The sequence below is a fragment of the Lissotriton vulgaris genome, chromosome 1_1 (genome assembly GCF_964263255.1).
Source record: "Lissotriton vulgaris chromosome 1_1, aLisVul1.2, whole genome shotgun sequence".
Classification (NCBI taxonomy): domain Eukaryota; kingdom Metazoa; phylum Chordata; class Amphibia; order Caudata; family Salamandridae; genus Lissotriton; species Lissotriton vulgaris.
The window spans coordinates 939293650-939315488 of record NC_141685.1 but is presented as its reverse complement, the minus strand read 5'-3'; the positions used below and the strand labels follow the sequence as shown (position 1 = coordinate 939315488).

General features: G+C 49.3%; 1 pseudogene; it reads left to right on the top strand.

The window, feature by feature from the left end:
* Positions 1 to 20460, top strand: part of LOC147748223 (phospholipase A2 inhibitor and Ly6/PLAUR domain-containing protein-like) — a 34462-nt pseudogene extending 14002 nt beyond the window's left edge.
* Positions 20461 to 21839: the final 1379 nt, after the last annotated feature.

The following is a 21839-nucleotide window of genomic DNA, read 5'->3' as shown; positions in this document are numbered from 1 at the left end:
CTCCCCCCCCCTCTTGTCAGCAGGGGCCACACACACAGCCGACTCCAACATTGCAGCCCCACCCCGGGACTTAGAGCTACCACACGCCACTCAAACCACCTCCCCGTGAGCACTAGATGCCAGCACCGTGCGAAACCACCCCACCCAGACCTACCACGACAGGACCCACACTGCAGCACCCCTTCCCCCCCCCGAGTTAAGATTCATTACACCCCCACTTTCCTTCCTGTTCTCCCCCGATTGGATCAGTGACACCTGCGGCAGAGGTCGCCCCCCAGTTGACCACGCTAGCTCTGCCTTTCTCACTCAAACCTTTTCCTTTTGACACATGGCGACTAAACACGGGAGTGCAGCACACATGACAGCCACAGCCACAACCCTCTACCTCATGGCGGCAAAACACTGAACATTCGAGCCGTCCACGGCACCCTTAAACGTAGCCCGGCACCGGGCCTGGTTGGTCATTTACACTGTTGAGGGACATCGCGCTACATCACTAGCCAGAGGGTTGTGGGCACCGGGGATGCAGCTGACCATCAGGCTGCCCGCCTTGATGGGTAAGGTCAAACACTTTGGTAGGATCGACACTGCGATTTAAACTGTACTTTAATGATGAAGTGATCAGTGTGATGCATGCAGTGACTGCCCCCATGACAACTGATGGTGTTATTTATTAACAAGTGCATTTACTGGATTTTTAACAGTCGTCAACATTCGCTATGATACTGTACGAGCTTCTCCAATTGTTGTTTCCTCTTTCAATTACGCACACAAGCAATGTAATTGTACGTCAAGTGTTTCAATAAAACAGATTTAAAAAAAAAAATGAGTAGGTACATGAGTCTCTGAGTGGGTGTCTGAGTGGGTGCATGTGTGTCTGAGAAGGTCTGTGAGTGGTTACGTGAGAGTCTGACTTTGTCTGTGAGTGGGTGTGTCGGTCTCTGGGTGGGTCTGTGAATGGTACGTGAGTGTCTGAGTGGGTCAGTGACTGGGTGTGTGAGTCTCTGAGTGGGTCTTTGAGTAGGTGTAAGAGGGTGAGTGGGTCTCTGAATGAGTACATTAGTGTCTAAGTTTGTTCTTAATGTATTTTTTAAATTAGGTGATATTCAAGATGAGTTCATGAAAATCGCACATGAAAAAAAATGGTTTTGACATGTACACATGAGGGGTTCCACAAACACCCTCTATATTCCACCCTTAGGGTCAGGGTTCTTGTACCCTGACCCCTTCTATCACTCTCATTGTTTATTTTCAGCCCTCAGGTCCCGTTACAAAAAATGGAGGCTGCACTTTTCTACACAGGTTGTGAAAAGCCAATCACAGCCTTCCTGTTGGCGTACTTATATGGAAAGGCTTGGAAAGTACAGAATGGATTTACACCAAAGCACAAAAAGGCTCTTTCTGGACCAAGAGTCACCATTCTGCCAAATCTGGAGTAATTCCGTCCCGGAGTTCAGGCTGTAGTACTGTGCCAAGCGGCGCATTTGCAGAGTGGTTGAGAAAGGTGAGCATGGCTTCCGAAGACCTCTTAGCAATCCCACAGTGTGTGACTTACTGGAGGTAACAGGAGGGGTAGTTGACCCCCAAGGACAACCTTGGGGGACAACTACCCCTCCTATTACCTACAGTAAGTCCCACACAGCAGGATTGGTAAGTTCTCATAACAGGCCATGCCCCCTTTGCGCACCACTCTGAAAATGCACCTTCTGGCATGCTCTTCGATGGTGATTGAAGACCCCTTTGCTTTTGGGGGTCCTTACTGGACAACTAGCCTACCTGATACCTCCAGTAAGCCATGGAAAGTGGAATTGCTGAGAATTGGACACAAGCCACACCCCATCCTGAGGGTACCTGGGGGCCAACCAGCCTGCCTGTTATCTCTAGTAAGCCCCACACAGCTGGATTACTGGGAGTCGTCCAAGGCCACGCCCCCTTTTTACACCACTCTGCAAACGTGCCTCCTGGAGCACTGCTGCTTGGGGATGAAGTCCTCAGGACACAAGAGGACCTCATCGCTCCACCAGCAATGCGCCAAGAGGCACGTTTGCAGAGTGGAGTATAAAGGGTCGAGACCTCGGATCACCTCTCAGCAACCCCACTGTGTGGGGCTTACTGTAGGTACCTGGTGGGCAAGTTGGCCCCTAAGCGCCCTTAAGATTCAAGGGGACGTAGACCCCCAACCCAGAAAGTGCCAGGAGGCGCATTTGCAGAGTGGTGCAAGGAGGAGGCGGGTCCTCCAGTGAGATGCCGGCTTCTCCTTTCTTTTTATTTTTAGAAGGGGGGCTGTGTGGCCCATCTTCTCTTAATATTCTTTGCACCCTGAGGACCCCATCCCCAAGGTCCGGAGCCATTTTTCAAATGATTATTTATTTAAAAAAATGGGAAGGGGGCTGCACGGCCCCCCTCCCGAAGCTGATTTCAGCCCCGGGTCTTTGAGTAGGTGTAAGAGGGTGAGTGGGTCTCTGAATGAGTACATTAGTGTCTAAGTTTGTTCTTAATGTATTTTTTAAATTAGGTGATATTCAAGATGAGTTCATGAAAATCGCACATGAAAAAAAATGGTTTTGACATGTACACATGAGGGGTTCCACAAACACCCTCTATATTCCACCCTTAGGGTCAGGGTTCTTGTACCCTGACCCCTTCTATCACTCTCATTGTTTATTTTCAGCCCTCAGGTCCCGTTACAAAAAATGGAGGCTGCACTTTTCTACACAGGTTGTGAAAAGCCAATCACAGCCTTCCTGTTGGCGTACTTATATGGAAAGGCTTGGAAAGTACAGAATGGATTTACACCAAAGCACAAAAAGGCTCTTTCTGGACCAAGAGTCACCATTCTGCCAAATCTGGAGTAATTCCGTCCCGGAGTTCAGGCTGTAGTACTGTGCCAAGCGGCGCATTTGCAGAGTGGTTGAGAAAGGTGAGCATGGCTTCCGAAGACCTCTTAGCAATCCCACAGTGTGTGACTTACTGGAGGTAACAGGAGGGGTAGTTGACCCCCAAGGACAACCTTGGGGGACAACTACCCCTCCTATTACCTACAGTAAGTCCCACACAGCAGGATTGGTAAGTTCTCATAACAGGCCATGCCCCCTTTGCGCACCACTCTGAAAATGCACCTTCTGGCATGCTCTTCGATGGTGATTGAAGACCCCTTTGCTTTTGGGGGTCCTTACTGGACAACTAGCCTACCTGATACCTCCAGTAAGCCATGGAAAGTGGAATTGCTGAGAATTGGACACAAGCCACACCCCATCCTGAGGGTACCTGGGGGCCAACCAGCCCGCCTGTTATCTCTAGTAAGCCCCACACAGCTGGATTACTGGGAGTCGTCCAAGGCCACGCCCCCTTTTTACACCACTCTGCAAACGTGCCTCCTGGAGCACTGCTGCTTGGGGATGAAGTCCTCAGGACACAAGAGGACCTCATCGCTCCACCAGCAATGCGCCAAGAGGCACGTTTGCAGAGTGGAGTATAAAGGGTCGAGACCTCGGATCACCTCTCAGCAACCCCACTGTGTGGGGCTTACTGTAGGTACCTGGTGGGCAAGTTGGCCCCTAAGCGCCCTTAAGATTCAAGGGGACGTAGACCCCCAACCCAGAAAGTGCCAGGAGGCGCATTTGCAGAGTGGTGCAAGGAGGAGGCGGGTCCTCCAGTGAGATGCCGGCTTCTCCTTTCTTTTTATTTTTAGAAGGGGGGCTGTGTGGCCCATCTTCTCTTAATATTCTTTGCACCCTGAGGACCCCATCCCCAAGGTCCGGAGCCATTTTTCAAATGATTATTTATTTAAAAAAATGGGAAGGGGGCTGCACGGCCCCCCTCCCGAAGCTGATTTCAGCTGATTTCAGCCCCGGGGACCCCATCCCCTGGGGCATGGCCTCTTGTTTTGGAATTTTTTTTAAAACTACAATTAAAGGAGGGGGGCTGCGTGGCCCCCTCCTGAGGCCTTTTTCGGCCCGGGGACCCCATCCCCCAGGCCTTTGCCTCTTATTTTCATTTTATTTTTTTCTGGAGGGGGTCACTTTTGAACGCGGGGACCCCATCCCCAAAGATCTGGCCTCACGTTGAGGACCGTGGGGGGAGCCCCAAGGTGCCCGGTCCCAGTCGGCTCCCCACCTCCTGTGGGAGGCGGCATTGCTTTTGGGCAAAGGGAGCAGCTGACATTCAGCTCTCTTTGTACAAAAGCAATTCTGCTTTGCTTCATGGAAGCAGAGTTTGCTATGACAGGACGTGAGATGTGCTCCCGCGATGCCATAGCAAACTGCAATGTCCCGGGGGTGGGCATCCCGGGGCATTGCAGGAGCCGGCCCTGGGGCAGTGTCGATCCCCAGGGCCATGGAGTGCTCCTGAGGGGGACCGCACGGCACCCCCCCAACTAATTTAAGGCCCCAGGGAGGTGGCAGTCCGGGGGCCGGAGATCAGCAACGGACCCTCATATTTGACTAATTAGTGCCCTGGGGATATGGTGGTCCCCGGGGCAGTGTGGGGGGCTCGAGCCCCCCTACACTTATTACTACAAGTAGCTCAGGGGAGGTGGCAGTCCCCGGGGCTTGGATGCCCATGAGGCCCCCCACCCTGAATAAAGTAAAGCCCCCCACACATTTATTTTTTAACAAGCCACAGGGAGGTGGTGGTACCCTTGGCTGCGGGGGACCCGCAACATAATTGTGCATTGCCCCTGGTGCCTGGCCCACCTGGGGTTTAAAAAAAAAAGCTAAGCGCGAGAGACCACGCTTATTTTTTTCCCATTTTCTGCTGGATTTGCGCACCCAACGCGACTCCAGCCGGATAATTTCTTTTAAAAATGCTTTTTTTGGGCCCTGGGGTCCCTGTGGGAACCCCTGACCAGGCCTAGGGGGTCAGGGGGCTTTTACCCTGCCCACTTTTCTTTTTAAAAAAGATGTTTTTCCACCTTTTTGCTCCTGACTCGGTACCCAGTTACAAGATGACTACCAACACTTCCTTGTTTGAAATATGGCAGCCAATCAGAAACAAGCTTGTGATCTGAAAGAGACAGGTTAGTATTAGATTCCTTACCTTAGAATATCCCCAGTCGTCAGACTGGACCCGGAAACTTTTGCGTAGCAGTACCCTTGCGCGTCGGTAGGCGTCGTCTGTGGCTCTGCGTCCGTCGTCGGCGTAGTGGGTGCTGTGATGACGTTGTCGGAGTACTTAGACGCCGCCTCCGCGCGCTGACGTCAGTTCTTCTTTTTTCCACGCCAGCAGCGCAGATCTGGAAAAAGTGGTACCTTAGTCATTTTTTGACTAAACTTTTTACAATCCCTTTTGTTCGTTTTTCGAGTCCTCGACTCCGATCGGTGCTGGTAGGGATGCCAGGTTTTAAACCCTGTGAGGACTGCGACCGACTGATGTCGGGCACCGACCCTCACGGCCGGTGCCTCCACTGTCTCGGCGTAGATCACAACGACAAGACCTGCCCGACTGCCGGGCCCTGACTTCGAAAGCTAGGCGGGAGCGGTCCCGCAAGTGGCTCGAACTCCAACAGTTGGCCCGCGCTGCAAGAGGTCCCGGTCAGGATGGAGGTCGAGGGACCGGTCGCGGGGTCGGAGCCATCATAGCTCCGGGAGTCGCCATCACTCCTCAGGTTCGAAGTCGTCAGGTAAGCACAAGAAGTCGGAGAGACGTCATCGCTCTTCCGACTCCCCCCGATACTCGCGCGACGCGGCCAGGGGTTCGGGTGATACCGCTCACGCGGCTCAGTCGGAGTCGCGGGCGTCGCGACCTGCCCCATACCCTCCGGTCCCTGGGCAGCAAGCGACGCCGGAGGAGATAGAGCGCTTCCTCGTGGCCATGACGTCCCTCACTCCTCCGGCGGGGTCAGCGGTGCCTTCGGGCCCAGCGGACCCGTTTGGGGGCCCTAGCAGATCGGGTGCTTCGGCCCTGACGCCGTCGGTGCTTCGGCCCGATGCCGCCGGCGCCTTCGGGCCCGGCGCCGCAGGGCCCCACTGGATCCGCTCTGGATCCGGATCGTCGGCGGTTGACCTGGCGGCCTCACCGGCGCCGGTCCCTCAGATGTCCCCGATGCCTCCCTCTGTCCGGTTCCGGTATCAGAGCGGCGCCGCTGGGTGCCGCTTTCGACGCCGCTTGGGGAGCTTTACTTCAATGAACCGGCCCCATCATTTGACAACCCTGATTTCAGGAGATGGGTGATGAGGAGTATTGGGAGGGGTCTGAAGACCCTCTGACACGTGAGTGTCAGTCCCAGGAGGACTGGACAGGTGGACTTGGGGATGCCAGTGGTCTGGACACCTCACCAGACACTGGTTTTGTCTCACCTCCTACCGTGGCTACAGAGGAGGGGGCAACCTTCAGTGTGGTGTTGACGCGGGCGGCCAAAGCCCTGGGCCTTGAGCTCCTCGTCGCGGCCATTAGGACTAACCTCCTCACTGAGGTCCTTAGACCGCAGTCAAGCTCAGCTGAGCCTCTGCTGCCATTTAATGAGGCCTTGACTGACGTTCTTTTGGGCACTTGGTCCAGGCCCGCCACAGGTCAGCCTGTGGATAGGAACGTGGCCAGACGCCACCGCCCGGCACCGGGCGACCCTTGTTTCCTGTCCACCCACCCCACCCCGAGAGCCTGGTCATCCAGGCCTCAAATTCCCAGACAGCCTTCCCATCAGCTCCGCCTAATAGGGAATCCAAGAGGTATGAGCAATACGGTAAAAAGGTATTCTCCTCCCTGAATCTGGGACTGCAGTCTTCCAACACCTCATGCCTCTTGGGCCGTTACACCCACTCCCTGTGGACATGGTCACAGACGTGCTGCCACAATTGAAGGACCAGGTTTTTAGAACCCAGCGGCGCCAGGGAAAACGCATGATGCCTTCGAGTTCCCCTGCCTTGGCAAACAGAGACACGGGACACTTCTTGATGACGTCAAAGACCAAAGTTTATTGGTTGCAACCAGGAACAGAGGTCTACGAAGCACAACATGGGTGGTTTGCTAGAGACTGCACAATTTCAATGAGCGGAGCATGGTCTCTTATGCTAAAAATCACATTCCAAGGTAGGATCGGTTACACACAAACTAACCAATCACATGGTGACATTTCAAACATATCGCATGACGACAAACCCACTTTCCGTTGTCCAGCCCACCAGAAATGACCAAGCACATTCCATTTTCCTGTTCGATCAGGCAGGACAAACCCATCATAAAACCTCAACCCAAATCAATGATTAAGCCATAAAGGAAGGAGCAGAAACAGATTGGAAGTAATATAGAAAGGTGGGTGCAGTGTACAATAAACTTCGGCATGTCCTGCTCTTTGATCTTTATCTGACCAGCTGCTTAACAAGGAACTGGCTCAGCGAAGTCAGCCTCGGGCAAGGAAGTCAGTTCGGCCAGGTCACTCAGAAGTCAGCTAAGGTGTACGTGTCCCAAGGACTCGTTTGGCCGCAGTTATCGGCCTATGTGAGGGCAACCACACAAAATGGCTGCCGTCCACAAAATGGAACCCGAGGGTTCAAACGAAATCCCTGAATACGTAGTGTTCTCATTGACCGATTATGACAAAAACACTCGTACACACCGCACTCGTGATTTGCGGTCCGCTGACACCAAAATCGTCTATTTCCGACGACCTTTATTGAACGGGTTCGGTACCATCGAACCTCAGACCCTCAAACTACGGAACTACACAATGCCTGGCGGAGGTCAAGGCTAAACCCGCCCAAGCCTTTGCGGAGGGTCGAGATGCAGCACGTTTTTCCATCCGGTGTGGGCTTGATACCACCGACTCTCTGGGCAGAGCGATGGCAATGACGGTGGCGATTCGTCGCCACGCCTGGTTGAGGTCCACCAACTTTTCGGCCGATGTCCAGAATACCCTCATGGACATGCCGTTTGATGGCCGTCGCCTTTTTGGCGACAAGGCAGACCATGCGCTTGAGCGCTTTAAGGACTCCATGGCTACGGCCAGGTCCTTGGGCCTCTCGGCCCGCGCCAGCAAACGGGTGCCTTTCGCTCCTTTCGTGGCCAAGGAAGGGGAGCCCCCACACGTGCTGCCAGCCACGCACCACAGACTAACATCCAATGCGGTGGCGGCCGTGGAAACCACCGTGGAGGCAGTCGGGGACAACGACAAGGCCAGTCCACACCTTCCCCCGCAGCATCCGCCTCAAAACCCTCCTAGTCCGTGCTTTCAGGCCCATGTGATGCCAGTGGGGGGCAGGGTTCGCCATCACTTCCTTTACTGGCCCACTGTCACATCGGACAGGTGGGTGCTGCAAATCGTCCGAAGGGGCTACTCCCTCCCTTTCGAGGCGACCCCTCCAGACATGCCACCGCAATACCACCGCATATCGGGGGATCATTTGTGACTTCTACAGGAGGAAGTTACGGCCCTCTTGGCCAAGGGGGCCATCGAGCGCGTTCCTGGCCCAGAAGTAGGATGTGGTTGCTACTCCCAATACTTTCTGGTACCCAAGAAGGGCAAAGGGGGCCTACGCCCTATCTTGGATCTACGGAACGTCAACAGCTTCCTCCGGAAGGAGAAGTTCAAAATGCTGACACTGGCTCAGGTCTTAGCTGCCCTGGACCCAGGAGACTGGATGGTAACGTTGGACTTGCAGGACGCAGGACTTTCCAGATCCCCGTCCTGCTGGCCCACCGGCGATACCTGCGGTTCACGGTAGGCCACGAGCACTTTCAGTTTACCGTGCTCCCCTTCGGCCTTACCAGCGCCCCACGGGTGTTCACGAAGGTGATGGCGGTGGTCGCAGCTCATCTGCGCAGGTTAGGGGTTTCAATCTTCCCCTACCTCGATGACTGGTTGTTGAAGGGGGGCTCGCCCCAGACAGTCGTCAGCCACCTCCAGACAACGGCAGACCTCCTGCACCAGCTGGGGTTTTCCATCAATGTGCCAAAGTCACACCTGTGCCCCTCTCAGAAGCTCCTCTTCATCGGAGCGGTTCTCGACTCTGCGCAGTTTCGGGTTTTCTCTCCCGAACAGCGGGTTCTGGATATTCAGGCTCTGATTCCACTCTTTCAGCCTTTATCCCGGGTCTCAGTGAGGTTGGCACTGCGGCTTCTGAGGCTGATGGCCTCCTGCATCCTTCTGGTGCATCACACCCGGTGGCGGATGAGGGCTCTGCAGTGGGACCTGAAGTTTAAGTGGGCCCAGCAGCAGGGCAACCTGTCCGATCATGTCCTGATCTCAGAGGGCACTGCGAGACAGCTGTAGTGGTGGCTCACGGACCACGATTGGGTCAGCGGCAGATCCCTCTCCCTTCCCCAGCCGGAGCACGTGGTTGTGACGGACGCGTCCCTCCAGGGCTGGGGAGGCCACATGGAAGAGGCGGAGATCAGAGGCCTCTGGTCTCCTGCGGAGTCCTGGCTCCATATCAACCTTTTGGAGCTGTGGGCGATTCGTCTAGCACTGAAGGCATTCCTCCCCTCTGTCCGGGGGAGTGTAGTGCAGGTGTTCACGGACAACACCACCGCCATGTGGTACTGCAACAAACAGGGCGGGTGGGGTCGTGGACCCTCTGCCAAGAGGCTCTGCGCCTTTGGCAGTGGCTGGGACATCAGGGTGTGACCCTGGTGGTTCAACACCTGGCAGATTCTTTGAACGCCAGGGCAGACAAACTCAGCCGCCGGTGCATGATGAATCACGAATGGCGTCTGAACTCGGACGTGGCGCAAGGTCTCTTTCTACAGTGGGAAGAGCCTTTGTTAGATCTATTCGCCACAGAAGAGAACGCGCAATGTCATCAGTTCTGCGCGTTTGAATTTCCAAGGCGGCACTCGCTCGGAGACGCTTTTCATCGCGAGTGGAGTTGCGGTCTGTTGTACGCCTTTCCGCCTATACCACTTCTGCCCAGAGTGCTGAATAAGATCAAACATGACCGGGCCCAAGTCATACTTGTGGCTCCGGACTGGGCACGAAGGTACTGGTATCCAGAGCTACTCAGTATGTTAGTCGATCCCCCGGTTCTTCTGCCTCTTCAGGAGGACCTTCTGTCACAGCAGCAGGGGACGGTCCTCCACCTGAACCTGTCCAGTCTCCACCTCCATGCTTGGAGATTGAGCGGCGACAGTTGAGGCCATTTGACTTGCCTCCTGAAGTCTGTAATATTATTCTGGCAGCCAGGCGTCCCTCCACAAAGTCGGTACACGCCTGCAGGTGGAACAGATTTGTGGCATGGTGCACAGCAAAGGCTGTGGATCCTCTTTCTGCCCCTCTTTCTGAGGTTCTTCTCTTCCTTCTTTCTCTTGCCCAGCAAGTCAAGGGCTACCTTTCTGCCCTTTCAGCCTTTCTAGGGCTGCCTGATCAACCTTATTTGTTCAAGTCCCCTATTGTAACTCGTTTTCTGAAGGGCATCACACACATGTTTCCTCCTGTTCCGTTTGTGATGCCTTAGTGGGACTTGAACCTTGTCCTTACCTATCTGATGTGCGCTCCCTTAGAGCCACTTCACAACTGTCCTCTCCGCCTTCTTACTCTGAAGACTGCTTTCCTGGTTGCCATTACCTCTGCCAGGAGAGTGAGTGAGCTCCTGGCTCTTTCATCCAAATCTCCTTTCCTTTCTGTCCATCCAGACAAGGTTGTGTTGCGGACTAGACCCTCTTTCCTGCCCAAGGTTGTCACGGCCTTCCACATCGGGCAGTCTATCCCCTTGCCCACCTTCTTTCCGCCACTGCATCCGTCAAAAGAGGAAGAGCGGCTCCACCGTCTGGACCCAAAATGTGCGATTTCCTTCTATATTGATCGCACACGCCAGTTCCGGGTGGATGACCAACTCTTTGTTGGTTACGTGGGCGCTAAGAAGGGACGGGCGGTGCACAAGCGGACCATCTCTTGGTGGGTCGTCTTGTGTATCAAGGCTTGTTACTCCTTGGCGAAGAAGGAGCCTCCTGTTGGGCTGAGGGCCCATTCCACTCAGGCCACGGCGGCTACCACTGCCCTGGGCCGGGGAGTCCCCTTGCAGGACATCTGTCAGGCAGCTACGTGGGCATCGCTGCACACGTTTGCAAGACACTACTGCCTGGACACCCAAGTCCGGAGGGATGGCTACTTTGGCCGTTCCGTCCTCTAGGACTTTCTGGTGTGATTATTGGTTTGCAGACCCACCACCGGGGTTGGTATTGCTGGGGTATCTATTCTAAGGTAAGGAATCTAATACTAACCTATTTCTTTCAGATGAACAAGTTACTTACCTTCGGTAATGATATATCTGTAAGAAACAGTAGTTAGTATTAGATTCCTTACCGACCCACCCATCCTCCCCGTTCTGCGAACCGATATCTAGGGTTAAGGTCATCCCCTTTCAGGGCCCTTGTTTCAATGGCACCAGTGTTGGTTTTTAACATGGCTCTGCCTTTCTGGCGCAGAAAAGCTGTATCTAACAACTGACGTCAGCGCGCGGAGGCGGCGTCTAAGTACTCCGACAACATCATCACGGCGCCCACCACGCCGATGACGGACGCGGAGCCACAGACGACGCCTACCGAAGCACAAGGGTACTGCTACGCAAAGTTTCCGGATTCAGTCTGACGCCTGGGAATATTCTAAGGTAAGGAATCTAATACTAACTACTGTTTCTTACAGATATATCGTTACCGAAGGTAAGTAACTTGTTCATCAGGAGGGTGCAGCCAATAAGATCTCACAATTCTCAACTATCAATATCTATAAATGTTTACATTTTTCAAAAACTACTGACCGGATTTACACCATTTAAAGAAAAGCGTGCTTTTTTGACCAAAAGCTACTTTTTTGCCAAAGTTGGTGTAATTCCGTTCAGCAGTGCGGGATGTAGCTGTGTCTAAACTTTCCTATGGAAATTAACATTAAGAAAACACGTTTTGGGTAAGTATGGGCGTAAAATCTGTTCCGCTCGTGGAATTTGCGGATTTTTGGCAATTTTGCAGTCAGCGAATTGCGCAAATTTGCCCAAAAATCCGCAATTCGCAAGCTGGCGGATTTTTTTGCTTGGTCGCACTTGAAAAATGCAATATCGTGCGCACTGCGTTGACTTACCGTGAATCTGAGTTCTCTGAGTTGTTTTTCTCCCGGTTTGCGTGTGCTGCACCATTTTGGATCTTGCTGCATGACCGACCGAGAGTTTTTCGACCGCTAGTACGTCATCACGGCCCGCCATCTTGCACAGCGAGAGTTTGACAACGGGAGTACCTCATAAGGGCCCGCAATCACGCATCGCGGGAGTAAACAATTGCGAACACGTAGCTGCAGCGCGCAGCTGACTTCCGGCGGGAGATTTGGACAGCTCGCTTTCCCGAACTTGCAAAAATTGCAAATCTGCACAAGAAATCCACCGTAGGCAGCAAAAACCTTCTGAAAATGATGATTTTGATCAGAATAACTCCTCAGATTGACATTTGGCTGCACTTTTTTGTGCAAGGAGTCCATTTTGGGGGGGTTGGGAGGAAGGAGGTGCCCCAGAGTCTCCAACTTCCTGTTCCTGTCCAGCAGGCTCCTCCCAGTGCTTTGTCCATGTCCTGGTCACTTTTCATTTGGATCTGGAGCTGGAAGGATTACTTTTTGTGGCTGCTGCTGGATATTTGTATTTGAGGACTTTTGGAACTTTGAAGTTTGGATCACTTTTTGATTTGAGATTTTACAAGTAAGTTGGTGTGTTTCTTTGGGGCATTGCAGTTGCTGCAACTACAATTTTAAAACTTTTTCACAACTTAAAAAAAATATATATTGTGGGTAGCCACAGTATCCAGTAGGCCCAGGGTTAGTCATGGGTGCATGATACAATTGTTTCTGTGAGTTTGGTTGAACTTAAATCTCATTTATGTCATGGAATTTTAGCTCACTGGTATATGTGGAATTTTCATTTTTATTTTGGGGTGCCTGTAAAGCCACACTAGCCAGTAGGCCCAGGGGAACTCAGTAGTGCATGGGCCAAGTCTTTCTGTGGGGTGACTTGAATTTAAACATCATTGAGGGCATGGATGGCAATGGATTGGGGTGATTTTTGTGTGTTTTTTGACTTTTTGGTGGGTTGTTGGGGCCTGGTCATGTGGGTGGGGGCAATTTTGAGGCCTGGTACAGGCAGGGCCTGGCCATGTGGTCGGGGTCAAGGGGCCATTTTGAATCCAGGCAGTGTTCTCAGGTCTGCACACAGTTTGCCTTGCTTTCATCCATTATGCCCAGGGGTACTCAGTGGTGCATGGGCCGAAGGCTTCAATGGCCACTGATCACCAAGCTGGCTATAAATTATTTGGCTTGCCCACTCGCAATTGTGTCTTCTGAACGTGTTTTCAGTGCTGCTGGTGTCATTGTATCTTCAAAAAGGACCCGCCTCTCACCCATAAATGTGGACAGGTTAACAATGATCAAGATGAATCAGCACATAATACCACCTGATTACAAAATACGTGAATCCACGCAGGAAGAAGAGGACACCAACTTAGGTGACGGAAGTTCTTCTCTGTTAGCTGACCTACTCCTGTTTCAATTCACAGAGTTTGAGGATGAGCTCTACTTCCCTGACACCTAGGCTTGAAATACTTACTTTTTTTTCATCCTTATTCACTTTTATTTCTGTGTGTCTTTCTTTGCTTTGCAACTTTTAGTACAACAAAACTCTAATCACGACAAATCCATCAGCAGCACTGTCTTCGTCGTATTTCCTTATTGAAGGTGCCGCTGTCTGCATTCCTGAAGTTCACAAGTTCACAACTCAGTCATGTTCCTCTATCCTCCTCCTCCAGACTCCCCCTATCCATTTCCCTCTAGGCAGATGGCCGGAATACGCAGATTCAAGAAACTGTCGCTTCATAGACGAGTCCCCTCAAAAGAAGTGGGACTAGAATGACTGACTATGCTGACTGTTACTTCTGAAATTGACACGAGAGGCTGCCCTGTGGCCCTTCACTTAAGAATAAAATGCTGACAAAAAGTGGAACAGGTAATGAATGATGAGATGGCATGCACTGGACAACACTGGCTGTCTGGCTCTGATGAAAGCAATTGCTGTTTGTTTGTTGTGCATGAAATGAATCCTATGTGTTCTGTTATTATTTAATCTTGTACACACTAAATGTAACTCAAGTCTACTCTGTTTACCTTGTTTAATGCTAATTGTACTTCTACTGCAGGGGCCACAACGTTGCATTTTTTAATATGGAAAATGTCCTTGGACTCATGTGTGTAGACTGTGACTGCATGAACAACATTGAGTTTGCCAACACCATGATGATGATGAGACATGATGACCAAAGTTACATAATATCTTTACAGTCACTCACTGGCTTGGATGGATCATCATCGTTCATTTACGGAAGAACTATGACCATTTCGTGAGTAGCAAGCAGGTAAACAAGTCGACAACAACCACCGCAGAACTACATGTCTGTCTAGTCGTGGTATGGAGTGGTCGAGCCAGTGTAGTGTTATGCCAGAGTCCAGACAGCGGTTCATGTAAAATTGCGGCTATGTGGCTTGTTGTATAAAATTAGATCTGCTTTGCCTGTCTGTGTCAAAGAGGTATGCTACATGGAGGTTGGTTCACTCAGTGGTGCCTGCCTCGACCGTCTGCATGGCCCTGGGCTGCTGTGTGCTAATTATTATCCTGGAAACAGAGACTCAGAGTAGGCACTTTAGAAATGATACATGTATGTAATACAAAAAGTGTTATTTTTGCACGACACACCGTATTACACACCGTACACCGTACACCGTACTACACACCATACCTTATATTTTTCCTCTGGGGTTTTTTAATATCCCTTTCTGTTTTTCCTTTGACAATTACAGGCCGGCACTTACCATGTGCAAAGGAAAAAACATTAACTCAGGCTTACCATCGCAATCCGCAATTCCGCATCCGCCAGGCAGGCAGTGGACAGTGTGGTCACCAAGAGTGATCGACGGAGCGCCCAATGGAATGGAGGAGTACCGCGAATAAGAGGAGTGGCTGCATGCATGCAACTTCCCAATTTGACCAGGACAACTACACTATACAGTTACAGTATCCACTTCACTTGCCTCATCTTTTAAATAATGTTATTGTTGTGAACTTCTATGAGTGCGACTCTGTGTGTTTGCTCTCTGCTTCAAATTCATTCCTACAGCTATTTGATAAGTTTCTTTGCTATTTTCAAAACTAATGTAATGTACTACTAAGTGTTCTTTCTCTCTGAGGGCAGATTGTTTAGTACTAGTTAGTAAGTTGTAGTAAGTACTACTTTTCAGTAACCTAACCATCCATTTAGCAAACAACTTCATGCATGCACTACCTTTATGTCCCTTAAAAGATTTATGGATATCTTCGTATCCAAAGATTTGTTTTTCTTCATTTGTTGTTTGTCCATGCTGTGGTTTTTTTCTCTCTCCAAAAAACTTTCCCAAAACACCCCATTCCCATCCATTTTTCAAACCCTAACCCTCTTGCCCCGGGCTGTGTGGTTTTCATTGAGGTGTGACTAAATGACACCAATAATTCTACACGCTTGCTGGGGAGGATAAGGTCAAAAGCAGCAGAAAATCAATCTCAAGGCAGGTCAAGGAATCCGAAGATATATTCTTATTCTGCTTAACACACACCCATAAGTATTTGCAAATCAATTCAGAATTTCATGTCCACCATCAAGTGGATTCATCATCAACAACATCCTCCTACACGTGACGAAAGCTTTCGCTGCTGTGTCCTTCAGTACTAGTTCTTGTAGTAGCCATAATCTACGCATCTAGTAGTTAACTTTTGATTGAATACTTTAGCATTGCTTAGGCTACAATTTATGGCACTGTTCTTGTGTACAGTACTATCGTACTGTTCTAATGCTCCTCTCAGGCCACTCAATGTCTCATTTACATTTTTTTCATATGCTGCTACTGCCAGTGTGTACCACTACTACTACTACCACCACAACAATCCCATTTTATCCGTCCAGGATTCCATAGCCAACCTTAAGCGCCATTTGCCATGCAGCTAGCCCTGTGCCTGGCCCTATTCTCAAACACGAATCACAGGTGAGATAAGCATTTTGGGGGAGGAAGAATAATGGAGTAGGAGGAGAGGAGAGACTGACGGTAGTACTAGTAAAGTAGTAGGACAATTGAATTCACTAACTCTGTCAGTGACACTTTTGTACAAATTTGGGCGATCACATAGACAATTTGAATCAACCAGCCAGTTAAGTTTCAGGAAAACAAATGTACAGTTAACCCCCCTCCCTGCCTCCCTCACAAAACAGTAAAAACGCGTATGCTATGTATAAGTGGAAAATAAATAATTATTTGAACCCTAACAAAAATAAACTATCCCACAAGAACTGACCCACCCCCTCCCTAACCCAAACCAATGTCCATGAAATGTCCCCAAAAGTCCAAAAACCCCAGCTCCCAATTCCCACCCCCCCAAAAGTCTTTAAAAAAGGGGTAAGGAACAGTCTCTACTTTGGCCGGCGGTGTCCTGCAGCCAGGTGGTCACGCAGCTCTCTCCGGAGGGCCTTGAGCAGGACTTTCTACCTCTCCACCTCCTGCTCAAGGTAGGCCACTCGCAGGGTTAGGCGGTGCCCACGCGCCTTGCAGGTACTGTGGGGGGCAGCCGTTGTTTTTGCTGCTCGGCGGCGGCGGGTGGCTGCCGGACCACGGCGCCGTACAGCTGGAGGATTGCGCTGGCTGTATGACCCAGGGGCAGTGGCGGAGGATGCAGCTGTTGTTGTTGACTGAGAGTCATCCTCCTCCTCCTGAGCCACCAGCCGCCGATATCCGGCGACAATTGCCTCCAGCTTCCGTCGCTTGGCCCGGATAGCCAACTCCTTCCTTGATAGTTAAGAAGGAGTATCTATATGAAGAAAGAAAAAATACTGTAACAAATACTCTTTAAGATTAACACAAAATAATTCAACAGAAAGTTGTGTCACAGTAGCACTAGCAATTTGCAAGCACAGTACATAACATTTGTGGCATGTATCTATCTAACCTCCCACTTTGTCGGCCTCTGCTCTAACATTAGTGGGAGTTTAATGAATTCTACTAGCACTATGGACTCACTACATTAGACTCAGACAGTACACCAGTCTTCTTCTTCTCTCTTGTTTAGCAAAATTAGTATGTAAACTTGTGGAAGCCGGCATAATGCCAGCGCAGTCAGCTTGCACCCAAGAAAAACAGATGACGCAGACTCGCGTTACTGTTACCAGTACATGCAGGTGGGGAAGCTCTTACTTTTCTATCACGGGTGGCACTGGCCATACTCTGTTACAAGTTACAACAAGGGCTACTGCTCAATTAATTTAACTTTCACCCTGCCCTGCCCTGACTACTACAAAAGGAAAATGAAGAAGATAATATGATCATCTATCCTCCCTTCACATGATATTTGCTTATATAAGGGATGACTTTAGGTGCTTTGTTTTTATTGATCGAGTGAACACCGATAGGCCACACATGAATGACAGAGTTGAAAAAAAATTATTAACATAGGTAGTGAGTGGTCCCCGTAATCGCCGGAGGAAGGCACTTGTGACTTGACTTGATAATGTGAACTATTCAATATAGATACACAATATATGCTGTGCTTGCAAACTACTGTTAGTCAAGGGAGTATTCTAAAAAATTACAACATCTACTTTCCTCGGCTTTGCTACTCTGGCACGGACCTACGGTGTTACATGCTCTTCAAACTAACACTCTTCATCCAGTGACCGTCTACTCTGTCTACTCTACATACACCTATGCTATCTATGAGGAAGATACCATCCAGGCATCCATCCATTCAAAGTAAATGTCAATCATTCTTCTTAATGTCTCAACTGGACAAACCTTACTTTTTCTCACCGAAAAACACCCTTTTTATTTTATTTTGTAAACCGCCACCCATGCATCCGTGCTTGACTTGCATTTGAATTTGACCCAAAGGATATATTGGGCACACATACGGTTTCTATTTCACCCACCCAGGCAGTCCTCCTTTCTTTCTCCTTCCACCCATCCTTGCTTCAACCGGTCATGCATCCGATTCCTACCAGCCACCTCTGCCTGCATTCAAAAACATGTATCATTCTTTGCCAGTCATTAATTTAACTAGCTCGTCCTTCCTTACACCCTTCTTTCCCTTTTGGTTCATCCCATCCATCAAGTTCATCTCTGATCTGACTTGGCTTCTCGATAAAACTTTCACAGCTGAGTTGAAGTCAAAATTAGATGAGGCCATTGGTTACTTGTCAACTCCGGCAGCTAATGCTATTGCTAATGCGAAGCCAAGGGTGACTGTCTTCTACCTGGTTGATAAAAACTTAGTTCTAAATTTGTAAGTCTTCTTAACAGTAAAGTGTACTTGTACTGTAACAACTTATACACCCCTGCAGCGAGCCTACTCTGCAAGCTCAATAAGTAAGGAATATAATAACTTACCACTGCCTGCCACTACCGAGGAATCCTCCACAGCAATTCCTGCTGGCAGTGGTGGCACTGCATCCCCCCCTGGAGTGACCACCTCCGCGCTGGCCCCAGCACTGGTGGTGTGCTGTGCCGATGGTGTTCCGCCTAAAAAATACATTTCATATTTTTAGATGCCATATACACCACTTCCTATTTTGTCTAGGAATGAAAAAAAATGTTACTACATAAACAAATCTAATTATTTGTGACTCTCTAGTCTAAACTAAAAATTCCCCTTTCGGAAGGGGAGGGTGTTTTTATTTATGCTTAGCCATAACATGCTACACTTTTTGGCACAACTGATGAATGCTTGCTTTTTAACACACACCATTTTTCTCATAACAGACAGAAGCTTCCCTTCTACGAACAAGAGCAATATGTTACTCATCATCTTCACCACCAGTACTTTAAGTTCCAACCAGGTGAGGGGTCTCCCACAATTAATGTGTAAAATCAGCCACTGTTCAGTTTTCAAGAGTTCACCGTTTCTCTTCTATGAAGTTGATTTTAATAAATGTTTTTATATAATGCACAATTGAAAGTTAATAAAGAGTACACACAGAGCTAGTTGTTTTACTTTTAATAAAGCTTTAAAACTTACATAGACTCTGTGGTATTTGATCATGAGTGAGTGAGCGAAAGGGTTTGCAATTTGCAAGCATGATTCCGTGACTCTGAGAGGTCGGTACTCTGACTCCGTAGTCTTATGTTCTGGGTTGTATAATCATTGAGGATCATCGCTGCATTCGGGAGCTAAATAATGACTCTGACACGCTAGCTAGTCAGTAATGAGATTGGGGGTTCAACTTCTGTTATGACTGAGGTATGTGGAAAGTCTAACTGCGCCTATTATCACCAATGCCCTAGTTCTTGTTCATAGCTCTGTATGTGCAGAATAGTCCCTGCAACAGTAGTAGTATGTCCTCCTAGACAATCAAAAAGTAAACTAGTATATTATTCTTGGTGGCCATTGACATTTATTGTTGGGAATTGTCAAAGCTTAAACATTAAGAAGACTTCAATAGACAATATGGATAACCCAGAAGACTGCACTCAGTGCCTAGAGCTATTGCTGAATAGGAGTTTTGTTAAACACCTTTTGCCAACTGTGCAAGCTTAGCTAGCTACACAGACAGACTAATATTAATAAATAGTAGTAGCACAGAGAGTCATAGTAGAGCAGTGTTCTTCAATCTGTGGGGCGCGCCCCCTTGGGGGGGCTCGACACCATTCCAGGGGGGGCGCGCACTCCACTCTAAAACCTGACCTTTGTTCACTCTGTCCGTGCAAGTCTTCTTGGGGGAGGGGAGATCGACGTGGCACGAGGTGCCCATTCTTTTGTATTGTTAACTCTCCCAGGAGGGGGTTAATTCACAGAGCTGACTGCTTTCACAGCAGTGCGAGGCAAGGAATCCCCTCTGCTAAAACCGAAAACAAACAGACACGCTTTCGGTTTTAGCAGAGGAGATTCCTTGCCTCCCACTGCAGCTGAAGCGGTCAGCTCTGTGAATTAACCCCCTCCTGGGAGAGTCGAACGAGTCTGTGTGCTGCTGCTCAGGTATCTTCAAACAATGCTCTCCTGATGTCAGTCACTGCGTCTAAGGGCTGGAGCATCACAGTTGAGAGTAATATTGTTCTAACTGCATTCAAGGACTGTCTGGATGCTCTTAAACAAGCTGTCTGTGGAAGAGAGTTCTACCTTCGAAACTCGTTGATGTTGTACTGGGTCAGTAGAATATGCTGTGACTCCGACTTCTGCAACACAGAAGATATGGAAGTGACTGCTGTAGACAAGACCCCAATGGATAAAAATGTAAAGATTGCTACACTGACCAGTCCTTGGACGCCTGCACATCACCTGGAGAAGTTCAGTGCACCGGGGAGCATACCACCTGCATCCGCTTCTCTGGATCAGGCTCCATACCCGGTGAAGCTGCAATACAGTACAGCATGGCAGGATGTGCTACTCAGGATTACTGTGAATTATTTCACTTCCAGCGACCCAAGTCTACAGTTATGATGTACAGTGCTCACCTGCCGAGACCATTATTGAAACCTCTGATGCAATCACACCCTAGCTTAGTGATAGTCTGTAGAAACATTCCTAAAGCTTTAAAAGCCCCTGAAATACAGAGTCTTATCTTGTGAAGAGGAACAATGTAATAATGAAGCAGATGAACTCATGTCAGCCTGAATTATCATGTCTTAGTCTATGTATATTCTGCCAATAGATATAAATTCAAATTATATATCATGTCCCAATGTTGACATGTGATACCAAGGGAGTGTAACACGCTGCTGCATGCTTAAACACTAGCTGACTTTGAATTTCAGACTCATTCAGTTTTATAACTTCCTTTTCACCACTAAACACAGTTCAATTATAAATCTGTACCAGAATCTAATAGAAATGTTTACCCTTCTGTCTGAGATGCAGCAGGAAGTTTTGGATCAAAATATTGATAATCAGCCGTTGGGGCTTAACCTTGAGTTCATCCTTCTTCCTTTACACATTGAAGGCCATCAGTAACAACTCTCAGGAGATTCCCAACTATCTAACCAGCTTCTATCAGTGAGACCTTACCAAGTGCTTCCAGACATTCCTGCTTTGTTTCTCTTTCTTAGTCTTCGAGGTGAACACCTCTTTGAATATCAGATCATGGTAATATCTACCAGCTTGTCAAAACCGAAGAATGGAGAGTTACAAGTTAATATCCTTAATTGTAATGTGCTCTGTAATCCAGCAATTGGCACTCACAGCGATCACAATGCGCTCACACTGATCACCATGCACTCACACCATTCATCTGCTCACCCAGCTGATCACCATATTCTCACACCTTTCACCCACTTACCCTCCACTCACAGTGATCACTCTGTACTCACAATGCACTTGCGCTGTTCACCCTGTACCTAACCCTGCAGTCACACTAGCACACTACTAAACCTGCACTTGTGACACTTCAATCCCCTGTCCCCCTCACTTTTCAATCTCACTCCAATAAGCCCACCACTAACCATACATTCATTTGTTCCACTCTGCACTAACATGCGCACCTAAATTCATATGGTCGCCTTACTCACCCCTGTACACAAGTCATTTCACCACACCCACTCACAAACCTGCAGTTTACTAAACACTTATTGTATTGAATGTTATTCGCTGAATATGCCCGGAATGTGCGCGTGGCGGTCGAGTCCAGAAATTTCTGTCAGGTGGTGGGGGGGGCCCAACGTCTAAAAAAAATCTGCTGGGGGGGCTCAACCTAAGTCAAGTCAAGTCAAGTCAGAGAATTTATATAGCGCACTACATACCCAGAGGGTCCCAAGGCGCTTAGAGAGGGGAGGAAGATTACTTGTCAAATATCCACGTTTTAAGCTGCTTTCTGAATGCTAGGTGGTTCTGGGTAAGGCGAAGGTAAGCGGGGAGTGAGTTCCATGTTTTAGCAGCCAGGTA